Source organism: Delphinapterus leucas, chromosome 10 (genome assembly GCF_059928025.1).
Source record: "Delphinapterus leucas isolate spDelLeu-1000000601 "Yukka" chromosome 10, BTC_Dleu_Yukka2, whole genome shotgun sequence".
NCBI classification, from domain to species: Eukaryota; Metazoa; Chordata; class Mammalia; order Artiodactyla; family Monodontidae; genus Delphinapterus; species Delphinapterus leucas.
The window spans coordinates 14975264-14991073 of NC_143138.1; positions in this window are offsets into that span (position 1 = coordinate 14975264).

The window sequence follows — 15810 nt, forward strand, 5'->3', positions numbered from 1 at the left end:
GCAGGAAAAATACCAAACACATACCAACACATATTCACACACACACACTATATCATACCTAAGTATATCATATTCAAACTGTTAAAAACAAAAGGTAAAGAAAATCTTGAAGGAAATCAGAGGAAGAGACACTTTACCTACACAAGATTGAGGATAACAGTTAGGGCAGACTTCTTACGAGAAGCAATGCAAACTAGAAAATAATGGTGTAACATCTTTAAACTTTTGAAAGAAAAATAATTCTGTCAGTCCAGAATTTTCTACTCAGCAAAAATGTATTTTAAAAATTAAAGAAAAAAAATTTTTTTAGATTAAACAAAGTAAATCCTGGGAATCTGACAGAAGACCTAATCAACAGGAAATATTGGGTGAAGTTCTTTGGGCAGAAGGAATACAACAATATAAAGAAACTTAGCTCTACACAAAAAAGAAGAGCATTAGAAATGGAAGTAAAATGAAATTGCTTTATTTTTAATTACTCTATAACACAACTGATTATATAAATCAAAGACAGTAGGAATATATACTGTATTTATAGCATATAGAAAAGTGCAACATATGATAACAGCACTATGAATGAAAAGGGAGAATTGGAAATATAGTGTTATAAGCTTCTTACATTACATAAAGAGACATAACCCTGTTTAAGTGTAAACCAGTTAGAAGTTTAAGAGAAAAAATGAGGAAAACCTCTTGGGGTCAGAGAAAGCCTCAATGACTGGCTTCAAAGACTAGTCCTACAAAGGGTATAATTTAAACTGGATCAGACTGTGGAGGAATTTGTGCCCCAGGTCATTGTTGTAAACAGTAGTGCAATAAGTGGAGGCTAACAGCCTGGGTGTGGTATCAGTCTAGGCAGACCAGCTAGAAGCCGAACAGAGAAAGAGAGTTAAAGTGAGACTAGCTAAAACCACTGTTGTCTTTGGGCATTGGGGGCAGGGTGGTCAGGGTGACTGTGTGCATGCTCAAAGCTGTGTTCTCTGAGGTGCAACGTCAGAGAATGCACATGGTCGGAGAAGTATACTTCACTTAAATATCTAGTCAAGTCACTAAATAAACAAGCAGGCAATAACAAAAAATACAAAACCCAGGAAGGGGTAAATGAAATCTGTATCTGGAGGTGCAACGATATATTATTTACATGCCCCAAAATCAATAAAATGTACAAAACATGCAAACCTATAGGAAACTGTGATTGATAGGCAGCACGAGAAAAACAGGTAAAAGAAACTCCTGAGAAGGCCCATGTGTTATATATAACACACAGATTCTTCAAAACAGCTAAGATGAATATGTTCAAAAAACAAATGGAAACCAACTTAAATAAAAGTGTGGTAGAGAGAGGGGCAAGATGGCGGATGAGTAAGACGCGGAGATCACCTTCCTCCCCACAGATACATCAGAAATACATCTACACGTGCAACAACTCCTACAGAACACCTACTGAACGCTGGCATAAGACCTCAGACCTCTCAAAAGGCAAGAAACTCCACAAGTACCTGGGTAGGGCAAAAGAAAAAAGAATAAACAGAGACAAAAGAATACGGACGGGACCTGCACCAGTGGGAGGGAGCTATGAAGGAGGAAAGGTCTCCACACACTAGGAAGCCCTTCGCAGGTGGAGACTGTGGGTGGCAGAGGGGGGAAGCTTCGGAGCCGCGGAGGAGAGCACAGCCACAGGGGTGCGGAGGGCAAAGCGGAGAGATTCCCACACAGAGGATCAGGGCCGACCGGCACTCACCAGCCCGAGAGGCTGGTCTGCTCACCCGCCGGGGTGGGCGGGGCTTGGAACTGAGGCTCGGGCTTCGGTCGGAGCGCAGGGGGAGGACTGGGGTTGGCGGCGTGAACACAGCCTGCAGGGGGTTAGTGTGCCATGGGTAGCCGGGAGGGAGTCCGGGAAAAGTCTGGACCTGCCCAAGAGGCAAGAGACTTTTTCTTCCCTCTTTGTTTCCTGGTGCACGAGGAGAGGGGATTAAGAGCGCCTCTTAAAGGAGCTCCAGAGACGGGCGCAAGCTGCGGCTAACAGCGCGGACCCCAGAGACGGGAATGAGACGCTGAGGCTGCTGCTGCCGTCACCAAGAAGCCTGTGTGCGAGCACAGGTCACTATCCACACCTCCCTTCCGGGGAGCCTGTGCAGCCTGCCACTGCCAGAGTCCCGGGATCCAGGGACAACCTCCCCGGTAGGACGCATGGCGCGCCTCAGGCTGGTGCAACTCACGCCAGCCTCTGCCGCCGCAGGATCGCCCCGAATCCGTACCCCTCCCTTCCCCCGGCCTGAGTGAGCCAGAGCCCCCAAAGCTGCTGCTCCTTTAACCCCGTCCTGTCTAAGCGAAGAACAGACGCCCTCCAGCGACCTACATGCAGAGGTGAGGCCAAATCCAAAGCTGAGCCCCTGGGAGCTGTGTGAACAAAGAAGAGAAAGGGAAATCTCTCCCAGCAGCCTCAGGAGCAGCGGATTACATCTCCACAATCAACTTGATATACCCTGCATCTGTGGAATACCTGAATAGACAACGAATCATCCCAAATTGAGGAGGTGGACTTTGAGAGCAAGATTTATTATTTTTTCCCCTTTTCCTCTTTTTGTGAGTGTGTATGTATATGCTTCTGTGTGAGATTCTGTCTCTATAGCTTTGCTTTCACCATTTGTCCTAGGGTTCTATCCGTCCGTTTTATTCTTGTTGTTTTTTAATTTTTTCTTAATAATTATTTTTTATTTTAATACCTTTATCTTTATTTTATTTTATCCTCTTTCTTCCTTTCTTTCTCTCTCTCCCTCCCTCCCTCCCTCCCTCCCTTCCTCCCTCCCTCTCTCCCTCCCTCCCTCCCTCCCTCTCTCTATCTCTCTCTCTCTCTCTCTTTCTATTTCTCTCTTTCTACTTTTTCTCCCTTTTATTCTGAGCTGTGTGGATGAAAGGCTCTTGGTTCTGTAGCCAGCAGTCAGTGCTGTGCCTCTGCGGTAGAAGAGCCAACTTCAGGACACTGGTCCACAAGAGACCTCCCAGCTCCACATAATATCAAACAGCGAAAATCTCCCAGAGATCTCCATCTCAACACCAGCATCCAGCTTCACTCAACGACCAGCAAGCTACAGTGCTGGACACCCTATGCCAAACAACTAGCAAGGCAGGAACACAAAACCATCCATTAGCAGAGAGGCTGTGTAAAATCATAATAAGTCCACAGACACCCCAAAACACACCACCAGACGTGGACCTGCCCACCAGAAAGACAAAATCCAGCCTCATCCACCAGAACACAGGCACTAGTCCCCTCCACCAGGAAGCCTACACAACCCACGGAACCAACCTTAGCCACTGGGGACAGACACCAAAAACAAGGGGTACTACGAACCTGCAGCCTGCAAAAAGGAGACCCCAAACACAGTAAGATAAGCAAAATGAGAAGACAGAAACACACACCGCAGATGAAGGAGCAAGATAAAAACCCACCAGACCTAACAAATGAAGAGGAAATAGGCAGCCTACCTGAAAAAAGAATTCAGAATAATGATAGTAAAGATGATCCAAAATCTTGGAAATAGAATAGACAAAATGCAAGAAACATTTAACAAGGACGTAGAAGAACTAAAGATGAAACAAACAACGATGAACAACACAAAAAATGAAATGAGAAATACTCTAGATGGGATCAATAGCAGAATAACTGAGGCAGAAGAATGGATAAGTGACCTGGAAGATAAAATAGTGGAAATAACTACTGCATAGCAGAATAAAGAAAAAGGAATGAAAAGAACTGAGGAGACTCTCAGAGACATCTGGGACAACATTAAACGCACCAACATTCGAATTATAGGGGTTCCAGAAGAAGAAGAGAAAAAGGGACTGAGAAAATATTTGAAGAGATTATAGTTAACTTCCCTAATATGGGAAAGGAAATAGTTAAGTCCAGGAAGCACAGAGAATCCCATACAGGATAAATCCAAGGAGAAATACGCCAAGACACATATTAATCAAACTGTCCAAAATTAAATACAAAGAAAGCGTATTAAAAGCAGCAAGGGAAAAATAACAAATAACACACAAGAGAATCCCCATAAGGTTAACAGCTGATCTTTCAGCAGAAACTCTGCAAGCCAGAAGGGACTGGCAGGACATATTTAAAGTGATGAAGGAGAAAAACCTGCAGCCAAGATTACTCTACCCAACAAGGATCTCATTCAAATTTGATAGAGAAATTAAAACCTTTACAGACAAGCAAAAGCTGAGAGAGTTCAGCACCACCAAACCAGCTTTACAACAAATGCTAAAGGAACTTCTCTAGGCGAGAATCATAAGAGAAGGAAAAGACCTACAATAACGAACCGAAAACTATTTAGAAAATGGGAATAGGAACATACATATCGATAATTACCTTAAATGTAAATGAACTAAATGCTCCCACCAAAAGACACAGATTGCCTGAATGGATACAAAAACAAGACCCATATATATGCTGTCTACAAGGGACCCACTTCAGACCTAGAGACACATACAGACTGAAACTAAGGGGATGGAAAAAGATATTCCATGCAAATGGAAACCGAAAGAAAGCCGGAGTAGCAATTCTCGTATCAGACAAAACAGACTTTAAAATAAAGACTATTAGAAGAGACAAAGAAGGACACTACATAATGATCAAGGGATCGATCCAAGAAGATATAACAATTATAAATATTTACGCACCCAACATAGGAGCACCTCAATACATCAGGCAAATACTAAGCCATAAAAGGGGAAATCGACAGTAACACATTCATAGTAGGGGACTTTAACACCACACTTTCACCAATGGACAGATCATCCAAAATGAAAATAAATAAGGAAACACAAGCTTTAAATGATACATTAAACAAGATGGACTTAATTGATATTTATAGGACACTCCATCCAAAAACAACAGAATACACATTTTTCTCAAGTGCTCATGGAACATTCTCCAGGATAGATCATATCTTGGATCACAAATCAAGCCTTGGTAAATTTAAGAAAATTGAAATTGTATCAAGTATCTTTTCCGACCACAATGCTATGAGACTAGATATCAATTACAGGAAAAGATCTGTAAAAAAAAAATATATATATATATATATATATATATATATATATATATGGAGGCTAAACAATACACTACTTAATAACGAAGTGATCACTGAAGAAATCAAAGAGGAAATAAAAAAATACTTAGAAACAAATGACAGTGGAGACACGACGACCCAAAACTTAAGGGATGGAGCAAAAGCAGTTCTAAGAGGGAACTTTATAGCAATAAAATCCTACCTTAAGAAACAGGAAACATCTCGAATGAACAACCTAACCTTGCACCTAAAGCAATTAGAGAAAGAAGAACAAAGAAACCCCAAAGTTAGCAGAAGGAAAGAAATCATAAAGATCAGATCAGAAATAAATGAAAAAGAAATGAAGGAAATGATAGCAAAGATCAATAAAACTAAAAGCTGGTTCTTTGAGAAGATAAACAAAATTGATAAACCATTAGCCAGACTCATCAAGAAATAAAGGGAGAAGACTCAAATCAATAGAATTAGAAACGAAAAAGAAGTAACAACTGACACTGCAGAAATACAAGAGATCATGAGAGATTACTACAAGCAACTCTATGCCAATAAAATGGACAACCTGGAGGAAATGGACAAATTCTTAGAAATGCACACCCTGCCAAGACTGAATCAGGAAGAAATAGAAAATATGAACAGACCAATCACAAGCACTGAAATCGAAACTGTGATTAAAAATCTTCCAACAAACAAAAGCCCAGGACCACATGGCTTCACAGGCGAATTCTATCAAACATTTAGAGAAGAGCTAACACCTATGCTTCTCAAACTCTTCCAAAATATAGCAGAGGGAGGAACTCTCCCACACTCATTCTACAAGGCCCCCATCACCCTGATACCAAAGCCAGACGAGGATGTCACAAAGAAAGAAAACTACAGGCCAATATCACTGATGAACATAGATGCAAAAATCCTCAACAAAATACTAGCAAACAGAATCCAACAGCACATTAAAAGGATCATACACCATGATCACGTGGGGTTTATTTGAGGAATGCAAGGATTCTTCAATATATGCAAATCAATCAACGTGATACACCATATTAACAAATTGAAGGAGAAACACCATATGATCATCTCAATATTCAAAACCCATTTATGATAAAAAAAACCCTCCAGAAAGTAGGCATAGAGGGAACTTTCCTCAACATAATAAAGGCCATATATGACAAACCCACAGCCAACATCGTCCTCAATGGTGAAAAACTGAAAGCATTTCCACTAAGATCAGGAATAAGACAAGGTTGCCCACTCTCGCCACTCTTATTCAACATAGTTTTGGAAGTTTTAGCCACAGCAATCAGAGAGGAAAAGGAAATAAAAGGAATCCAAATCGGAAAAGAAGAAGTAAAGCTGCCACTGTTTGCAGATGACATGATACTATACATAGAGAATCCTAAAGATGCTACCAGAAAACTACTAGAGCTAATCAATGAAACTGGTAAAGTTGCTGGATACAAAATGAATGCACAGAAATCTCTGGCATTCCTATACACTAATGATGAAAAATCTGAAAGTGAAATCAAGAAAATACTCCCATTTACCATTGCAACAAAAAGAATAAAATTTCTAGGAATAAACCTACCTAAAGAGACAAAAGACCTGTATGCAGAAAATTATAAGACACTGATGAAAGAAATTAAAGGTGATACAAATAGATGGAGAGATGTACCATGTTCTTGGATTGGAAGAATCAACATTGTGAAAATGACTCTACTACCCAAAGCAGTCTACAGATTCAGTGCAATCCCTATCAAACTACTGCTGGGATTTTTCACAGAACTAGACAAAAAATTTCACAATTTGTATGGAAACACAAAAGACCCCGAATAGCCAAAGCAATCTTGAGAACGAAAAACGGAGCTGGAGGAATCAGGCTCCCTGACTTCAGACTATACTACAAAGCTACAGTAATCAAGACAGTATGGTACTGGCACAAAAACAGAAATATACATCAATGGAACAGGATAGAAAGCCCAGAGATAAACCCACACACATATAGTCACCTTATCTTTGATAAAGGAGGCAGGAATGTACAGTGGAGAAAAGACAGCCTCTTCAATAAGTGGTGATGGGAAAACTGGACAGGTAAATGTAAAAGTCTGAGATTAGAACTCTCCCTAACACCATACACAAAAATAAGCTCAAAATGGATTAAAGACCTAAATGTAAGGCCCGAAACTATCAAACTCTTAGAGGAAAACATAGGCAGAACACTCTATGACATAAATCACAGCAAGATCCTTTTTGACCCACCTCCTAGAGAAATGGAAATAAAAACAAATATAAACAAATGGGACCTAGTGAAACTACAAAGCTTTTGCAAGACAACCCTCAGAATGGGAGAAAATATTTGCAAATGAAGCAACTGACAAAGGATTAATCTCCAAAATTTATAAGCAGCTCATGCAGCTCAATAACAAAAAAAACAAACAACCCAATGCAAAAACGGGCAGAAGACCTAAATAGACATTTCTCCAAAGAAGATATACAGATTGCCAACAAACACATGAAAGAATGCTCAACATCGTTAATCAGAGAAATGCAAATGAAAACTACAATGAGATATCATCTCACACCAGTCAGAATGGCCATCATCAAAAAATCTAGAAACAATAAGTGCTGAAGAGGGTGTGGAGAAAAGGGAACACTCTTGCACTCCTGGTGGGAAAGTGAGTTAGTACAGCCATTATGGAGAACAGTATGGAGGTTCCTTAAAAAAATACTAATAGAACTACCATATGACCCAGCAATCCCACTACTGGGCATATACCCTGAGAAAACCATAATTCAAAAAGAGTCATGTACTAAAATGTTCATTGCAGCTCTATTTACAATAACCAAGACATGGAAGCAACCTAAGTGTCCATCGACAGATGAATGGGTAAAGAAGATGTGGCACATATATACAATGGAATATTACTCAGCCATAAAAAGAAACGAAATTGAGTTATTTGTAGTGAGGTGGATGCACCTAGAGTCTGTCATACAGAGTGAAGTAAGTCAGAAAGAGAAAGACAAATACCATATGCTAACATATATATGGAATATAAGAAAAAGAAATGTCATGAAGAACCTAGGGGTAAGATGGGAATAAAGACACAGACCTACTAGAGAATGGACTTGAGGATATGGGGAGGGGGAAGGGTAAGCTGTGACAAAGTGAGAGAGTGGCATGGACATATATACACTACCAAACGTAAAAGAGCTAGCTAGTGGGAATCAGCCGCATAGCATAGGGAGATCAGCTCAGTGCTTTGTGACCACCTGGATGGGTGGGATAGGGAGGGTGAGAGGGAGGAAGATGCAAGAGGGAGGAGCTGGGAACATATGTATATGTATAACTGATTCACTTTGTTATACAGCAGAAAGTAACACACTATTGTAAAGCAATTATACTCCAATAAAGATGTAAAAAAAAACAAAACTCTATACCATTTACATTTGCACCCCCCAAAATGAAATACTTGGTATAAACCTATCAAAATATGTACAATATATGAGGAAAACTATAAAACTATGATAAATGAAATCCAAATTAAAAAGCAGAAGTGACATGGGCTTTCCTCATGGCGCAGTGGTTGAGAGTCCACCTGCCAATGCAGGGGACACGGGTTCGTGCTCCGGTCTGGGAAGATTCCACATTCCGCAGAATGGCTAGGCCCGTGAGCCCTGGCCACTGAGTCTGCGCGTCCAGAGCCTGTGCTCCGCAATGGGAGAGGCCACAACAGTGAGAGGCCCACATACCACAAAAAAAAAATGTAAAAAAAAAAAAGGACAAGTGACAGTGGAAAAACAGATAATTTGGACTTCATCAAAATTAAAAACTTTTATGCAGCAAATGATACTATCAGTTAAGTGAAAACAATTCACAGAACTGGAGAGAATATTTACAAATTGTGTATCTGGCAAGGGACTTTTAACTCAATAGTGGGACAAACAATTCAATTAAGAATGGAAAAGGCTAAAGGCAAACAGTGTGGTATAGTTGGTAAATCTGTCACATGTTTAGCAAATATAGTTGTATGTTGTGTGCAAAGAGTAGTCTACTCTATGGTGCTGGACTAGACCAGAAATATCAGGATAAATTTATGATTAGATAGATGATAGATATAGGTAGATAAACAGATAGATGATAGGTAGATAGATAGGTATGAATACAGATGCATTGATACACCTGAATGGATGGATACATACATACATGGATAAATTTCCTACTGCTGTCTAGTGAGAAGGCATAGAAACAGTGACACTTCAGTAACAATGAACACTCTTAGTGCCCAGCTCTTGACTTCTAAATACCATTATCCAATAAAAGGAACCAGGGCTCCTTTGATAAGTGGTTGATCCCAGGGATGGAACAAGCAAATACAAGTTGAGCCTTGAGCATTACCTTAAGAAAATGCTTTAAAAAAAGAAAATATGAAAAGATGACAGCATGTTTAAAGGACAAAAAGTAAACCTGAAAATGCTCCCAATGGCCAAAACTGGAACAATTTGAACAATAATATTAGTGTTAGATTATAAGCCAAAGGATAAAATAAACATTCATAGGCACTTATTTTATGAACTTATTTTTAAGTTCCTTAAAAATTCGAAAACTAGTTTCTAAAGTATTATCAGGTCCTGGAACCTTTAGTAGGTCTTGGTTTTTGGTTTATTTTGTTTTTTCAATAGTTTAGGTAAAAGGATGAATTTGTGATTTTTTTCTAGAAAGTCATGAATTGCATCAAAACATAAATTTAAAAGTTTAAAGGTATAAAAATATTATTTTTGTATTTTTCTCTCTGTAGTTATATACTTTTTCTTTCCTAATTTTGAACATTTACATTTTCTCTAGACTTCCCAAAGTGTTTTCCATTTTATTAAATTTTTCAAAGAACCACTGCCTGGATATATATGCTAAACATTAATTGTCAACTTTCATTTCTAAAACTTTTCTTATTTTCATTAGACTTGCTTTGTTGTACATATTTAATTTATATCATCAAATATTTTAGTTATATATTTTTATTCTTTCTAGTATAATGTTGGCATTGAAGGATCTAAACTGGTGTTTGACTCCATCTTTAGCCACATATCATAATAATATTTTTAAATCACAGTAGGATTATTTCCTAAATATTCTAAAATTGAAAATATCAGTATTTCATTTTTTATTAATTATAAAATTTTAAGTACTACAGAAATAGATAACTTATGAATAAATAAATATTCTCTTCTAAATTACCTCAAACCAACTTTTCAAGGTACCAACTGCTAATAGTCTCTTTATTCTTTCAAATATTCTTTTATTCATATAAATATACGTTACATTAAAAAGGCTGTAAATGTCCACTCTTGTGCGCATGTCATTGCCTGCATGTATAAATATTTCTCTACAGTAGATTCTAGGGAGTGCGTTTCCTAGGTCAAAGGGCATGTACATGTTTAATTTTGATAAGCACTCTCACACTGCACTCCACAAAAGGTTGTATCAGTTTGTACAACAATAGTATATATTCATGCCCATTTTCCTACACTCTGGCCAATCTTAATATATAACCAGCATTTTAATTTGTAATTTGATCTCAGTGGTACTTAGCAGATACTTTTTAATTTCTAAGAAGCTGGATTTTTTCTATTGTTGCTGGTGATTCCTTAATCTTTTATGATTGTTGTTCCAAAAATGTTTGGCAACAATTCAATATGAGAATGTGATCAGTTAAAATTTTACCTTTTAAAATTTACTGAAGTTTCCTCTGGAGCTTTATAGGTACAATATGCAATGAATACCTTTAAAAATGAAGCATCTTCTCTCTGTAGAATACAAATTAACATGTGTTCTATAGTAATATATTATTATTATATTTGGGGGGGTTCTCTATACCTATACTTTGCATCTTTAAAATTTTTACTACTATGTTAATTTCTTATAGTGCTCACAATAGTCTTTATTTAGTTAAAATTTCTGTGTATTTCTGACATTAAATTATAGATTCCTACTTTGGCCAAGAAACAAGTCAACATACTTATAGTTTACATATAAATGATATAGTATATATATGTATATTTCTTGTGAACAAGTGGTATTTTTTAGGAGAAGAGGTCATTTGCACAATATTTCTTTCTCTCTCTTCATACAGATTATTACATCTTCTTTCCTCTAATAGACTTCCATTGTTAACACAATTTGACCATAAGAGTGCACTGGAGAGAACTAAAATTCACTCTACCTGTGAATTAAATTAGCACATGTATGATTCTTTAAACGCCTACTAGAAATATCTCTCTAAATAATTCATTGTTTCATATTACTCTTATTCAAAAAAAGTCATGCTGTTCCATAATGATTATACTCATAGCCTAATTTCCACAGTAATTATCCAAGCTTGTTTCCTCCGTGACATCTATACTGTCCTGTAGTCATACTAAAATAGTCATCATCCAATATAGTATGATATAGTAGGTATTTATAAGCAAATAACAAGTCCAGGCTTCTGGCTTCCTCCCTTCAACTCAAATTTGGAGATGCCACTGCAACTAACAAAAAGTTTGACTAAACACCTAGAGGGGAAAAAAAGTGAATGAGTCCCAATGTGTGGCAAACAGCTTCCAGTGGGAGAGCTCCAGGGTGCACATATATGGCCTGGCCTAGGGAGAGCTTTCTAGGCGTTCCCCTTTCTCTTGTTGCTTGCACATTTGCTTCACTGGGCAGCCAATAGTAATAAATGTCAGCATGGTCCAGACCATTTTCTCCCCACTCCCTGATGCAGGCAGTATTCTCAGAGGGTAGCTACTCTTAGGTTAAAACATAGCTTGGTCAGAGGCACTGGGTGATTATTTCTACAGTCAAGAGATGCCTGGGGAGGTAAAGAGACATGGAGTAACAGTAAAATCTCTCTGTCTCTTAATTTCTGTAGTCATATTTATTATAGAAAAAAAACACAAAGATGTGAACAAATAAAATCACCCATAAATCTGGTCAAACACTGTTTTATATTTCATTCTTTCTTTCCTTATTGATTTATATAACTGAAATTATATTTACAAAATTTTATGTCATGTTTCTATTATTTAATATTATAATATTGGGATTTATATGTTATTTAAATCTTTACATACTTCATTTAATATTCCATTGCGTGGCTATACCATCACTTGCTTATTCTTTCTCTTATTATTTCTCTTATATTTGGTCATTATATCAATAATTGCTTCCATATTTATTCTGTTATAAACATTGCAATGTGTATTTCTGCATACGTGTATGTTTTAAGAAGTTTTGCTTAATATAATTTCTATGTCAAATGATACAAATAATATTTATATACATAGGTAACATTTATTGAGGCATCACTATGTACCAGTGTTCTACATGCTTCACATATATTGACTCATTTAATCCTCACATCTGTCTGTTGAAATACGTACTCTTATCATCCCTACACTATAGAGGCAGAATCTGAGGCACAGTGAAGAGGTTAAATAATGTCCTGATGGCTAGATGGGAGGTGGCAGAGTTGGAGTTCAAATACAGGCTCCAAAGATGTAGAAGCACCTGTGAACAGGTATACCAGCACTGAGTGTCAGTATAGTCTTTTCAGGATAATGCATGGGGCATGCTATCACATCAATTCTCCATTAAAATGGTAGTGTGGCACCTTCATAGCAGAGAAAGAATTGGTATCTACTTTAGGTAAAAGAGCATACATGCAGCATTTTTGTTTAGAAGCAATTGATTCAATCTATGAGATATCTAAACTATTCAGGCAGTCTGCAATTCATATGCCTACATTCCCTGCGTGATGGATAGAAAAGAATTTATAAGGATCACAAAAGACACCCTAGGTCTCACTGCAGACATTATTTCTGGGCAAATATAAAATGTTTCTTTTAATGTATTACTTTGTGTTTTTAGTTTTCTTTGTTAATTTGTTATTTTTAATAACCTAAAATTATGTCATTTAAGTAAGAAGCCACTCTCAGAAGAAATTATATATTAACTGCCATAGAAAGTATTTTTTCTCTTTGACATAAATCACAGCAAGATCTTTTTTGATCCAACTCCTAGAGTAATGGAAATAAAAACAAAAATAAACAAATGGGACCTAATGAAACTACAAAGCTTTTGCAAAGCAAAGGAAACTACAAACAAGACGAAAAGACAACCCTCAGAATGGGAGAAAATATCTGCAAATAAATCAACAGACAAAGGATTAATCTCCAAAATATATAAACAGCCCATGCAGCTCAATATTTAAAAAACAAACAGCCCAATCAAAAAATGGGCAGAAGACCTAAGTAGACATTTCTCCAAAGAAGAGATAGAGATGGCCAAGAAGCACATGGAAAGCTACTTAACATCACTAATTATTAGAGAAATGCAAATCAAAACTACAGTGAGGTATCACCTCACACCAGTTAGAATGGGCATCATCAGAAAATCTACAAACAACAAATGCTAGAGAGGGTGTGGAGAAAAGGGGACCCTCTTGCACTGTTGGTGGGAATGTAAATTGATACAGCCACTATGGAGAACAGTATGAGGTTCCTTAAAAAACTAAAAATAGAATTACCATATGACCCAGCAATCCCACTACTGGGCATATACCCAGAGAAAACCATAGCTCAAAAAGACACATGCACCGCAATGTTCATTGCAGCACTATTTACAATAGCCAGGTCATGGAAGCAACCTAAATACCCATTGACAGACGAATGGCTAAAGAAGACGTGGTACATATATACAATGGAATATTACTCAGCCATAAAAAGGAATGAAATTGGGTCATTTGTAGAGACGTGGATGGATCTAGAGACTGTCATACAGAGTGAAGTCAGAAAGAGAAAAACAAATATCATATATTAACGCATATATGTGGAACCTAGAAAAATGGTACAGATGAACCAGTTTGCAGGGCAGAAATAGAGACACAGATGTAGAGAACAAATGTATGGACACCAAGGGGGGAAAGTGGCAGTGTGGGGAGTGGTGTGATGAATTGGGAGGTTGGGGGTGACATATATACACTAATATGTATAAAATGGATAACTAATAAGAACCTGCTGCATAAAAAATAAAATTCAAAAATTCAGAACAAAAAAAATGAGGCCCTAGGAAATGGTTGGACAAGTGCACAATAATAGCACCACAAACATAGTCATCCCAGCTCAGCACTGTTTATCACAGGGAAGAATGGGAATCTGCCTAAATTCTAAGCATCTAGAAAAATGATAATGTAGATTTGTATTTATGATCATAAACATAACATATAAATTGACAAAAACAGGTTTCCAAAGTTATGGTATGATCGTAGTTTTGTGAATATATATTTATTCACATGTATAGGCATATGAGAAAATCTAGAAGGATGAAAATCAAAATGAGGGTATATCATGGAATGATATTAGATGTAAATTTTTCTAATCATTTGCATTTGCTCATTTTTCCATGAGAATATGTATTGGTTATATAATAAATAAATGAATATAAATGCCGTTTTAAAAAATTTAAAAAAATTTTTTGTAATAAATTTTAAAAAACCAAGTATTTTTTTCTTCCTCTTTAATTTCTTTTGGTGTGAATAACATGGTCAGGAGGTAAGGCATGGTAAGCACTTAAATTCACGTGGACCTAGTAGTACCAAATGTAGTCGCAGGTTGGCTTAAGCAAAACTCCATGGTATCATTTTTATACTTAGGTTTAGTATTTAATTAGTTAAGCTTTCATACACATTGCCTATTTTTCTACTGAACCCTGCCAAAAACATTCTGACAGATGGTAAAATAATAAAATTGCTGGCTCTAAAATCCAAAATCTTGGAGATAATTAGAAGACTTGATACAGGTAACATTTATTAGTCATGAAGAGCTTGACAGCAAGGAGGATTTTTCAACCCACACAATTTTGAAAGGGGAAAAATTCTGTTTTTGAACACTGATAAAATTATGTTTCTATGACAAGAAGGGAGAAATACACTTCATAGAATTTTGCTGGACAAAATTTAAGCACAACCTAAACAGAGAGAAGGAAAGAACGCTTTTATAAAGGTGATCCCATTTACAGAACAACAGGGGCAAATATAAACCATCTTTTGAAATTTTGCTCTTTTCTAGTTAAACAAATTGCAAGTTCATTAGGTAGAAGCGAGCACCAAGAATAATCTTGGTAATCATTAGAATAGCTGTAAATTAAATAAAATGTTCTTAATTATCAGTGTTCCTTCTTTCTTAGCATAAGCATCATTCTTGGGCTGGGAAGGAACCCTCTGCAGGGGCATTTGCTGGTTGTAGAAGCTTAAGGTTTAAGATTTTACCATTTAGCTATTTCACACCCACTGTTACACACATAAGCTACAGTGGTTACCCCATCCATGTTTCACCAAAGTCAAGTAAAACTTATAGGAAATTCAAGAAATCCTGCTATTAACACTATAGAATGGGGACAAATAGCATTGCTATCCTGCTTTGGGGTTCAGAACTCAGTGTAGTTCAGGCTGTTGTGGCTTGATCATAGACATATGCCATCTTCCTATAGTCAAAGTGTTTCCAAACCGAGAGGAACTTTCGAGATCTCCAGTTGCATTTCTCATCTTTTAGAGGGAAAAAAAATGATGCTTTGTGAAATTAAGTGACTTGCACAGGCTATACTCTGGAAAGCTTTAGTCTTGGTCATGGATGTCCTAACTCCCTGTATCCTGCTCTTTCCAGTGCATTATGGCTGCAAGTTTGCATCATAAAGTATCTGCCAGAT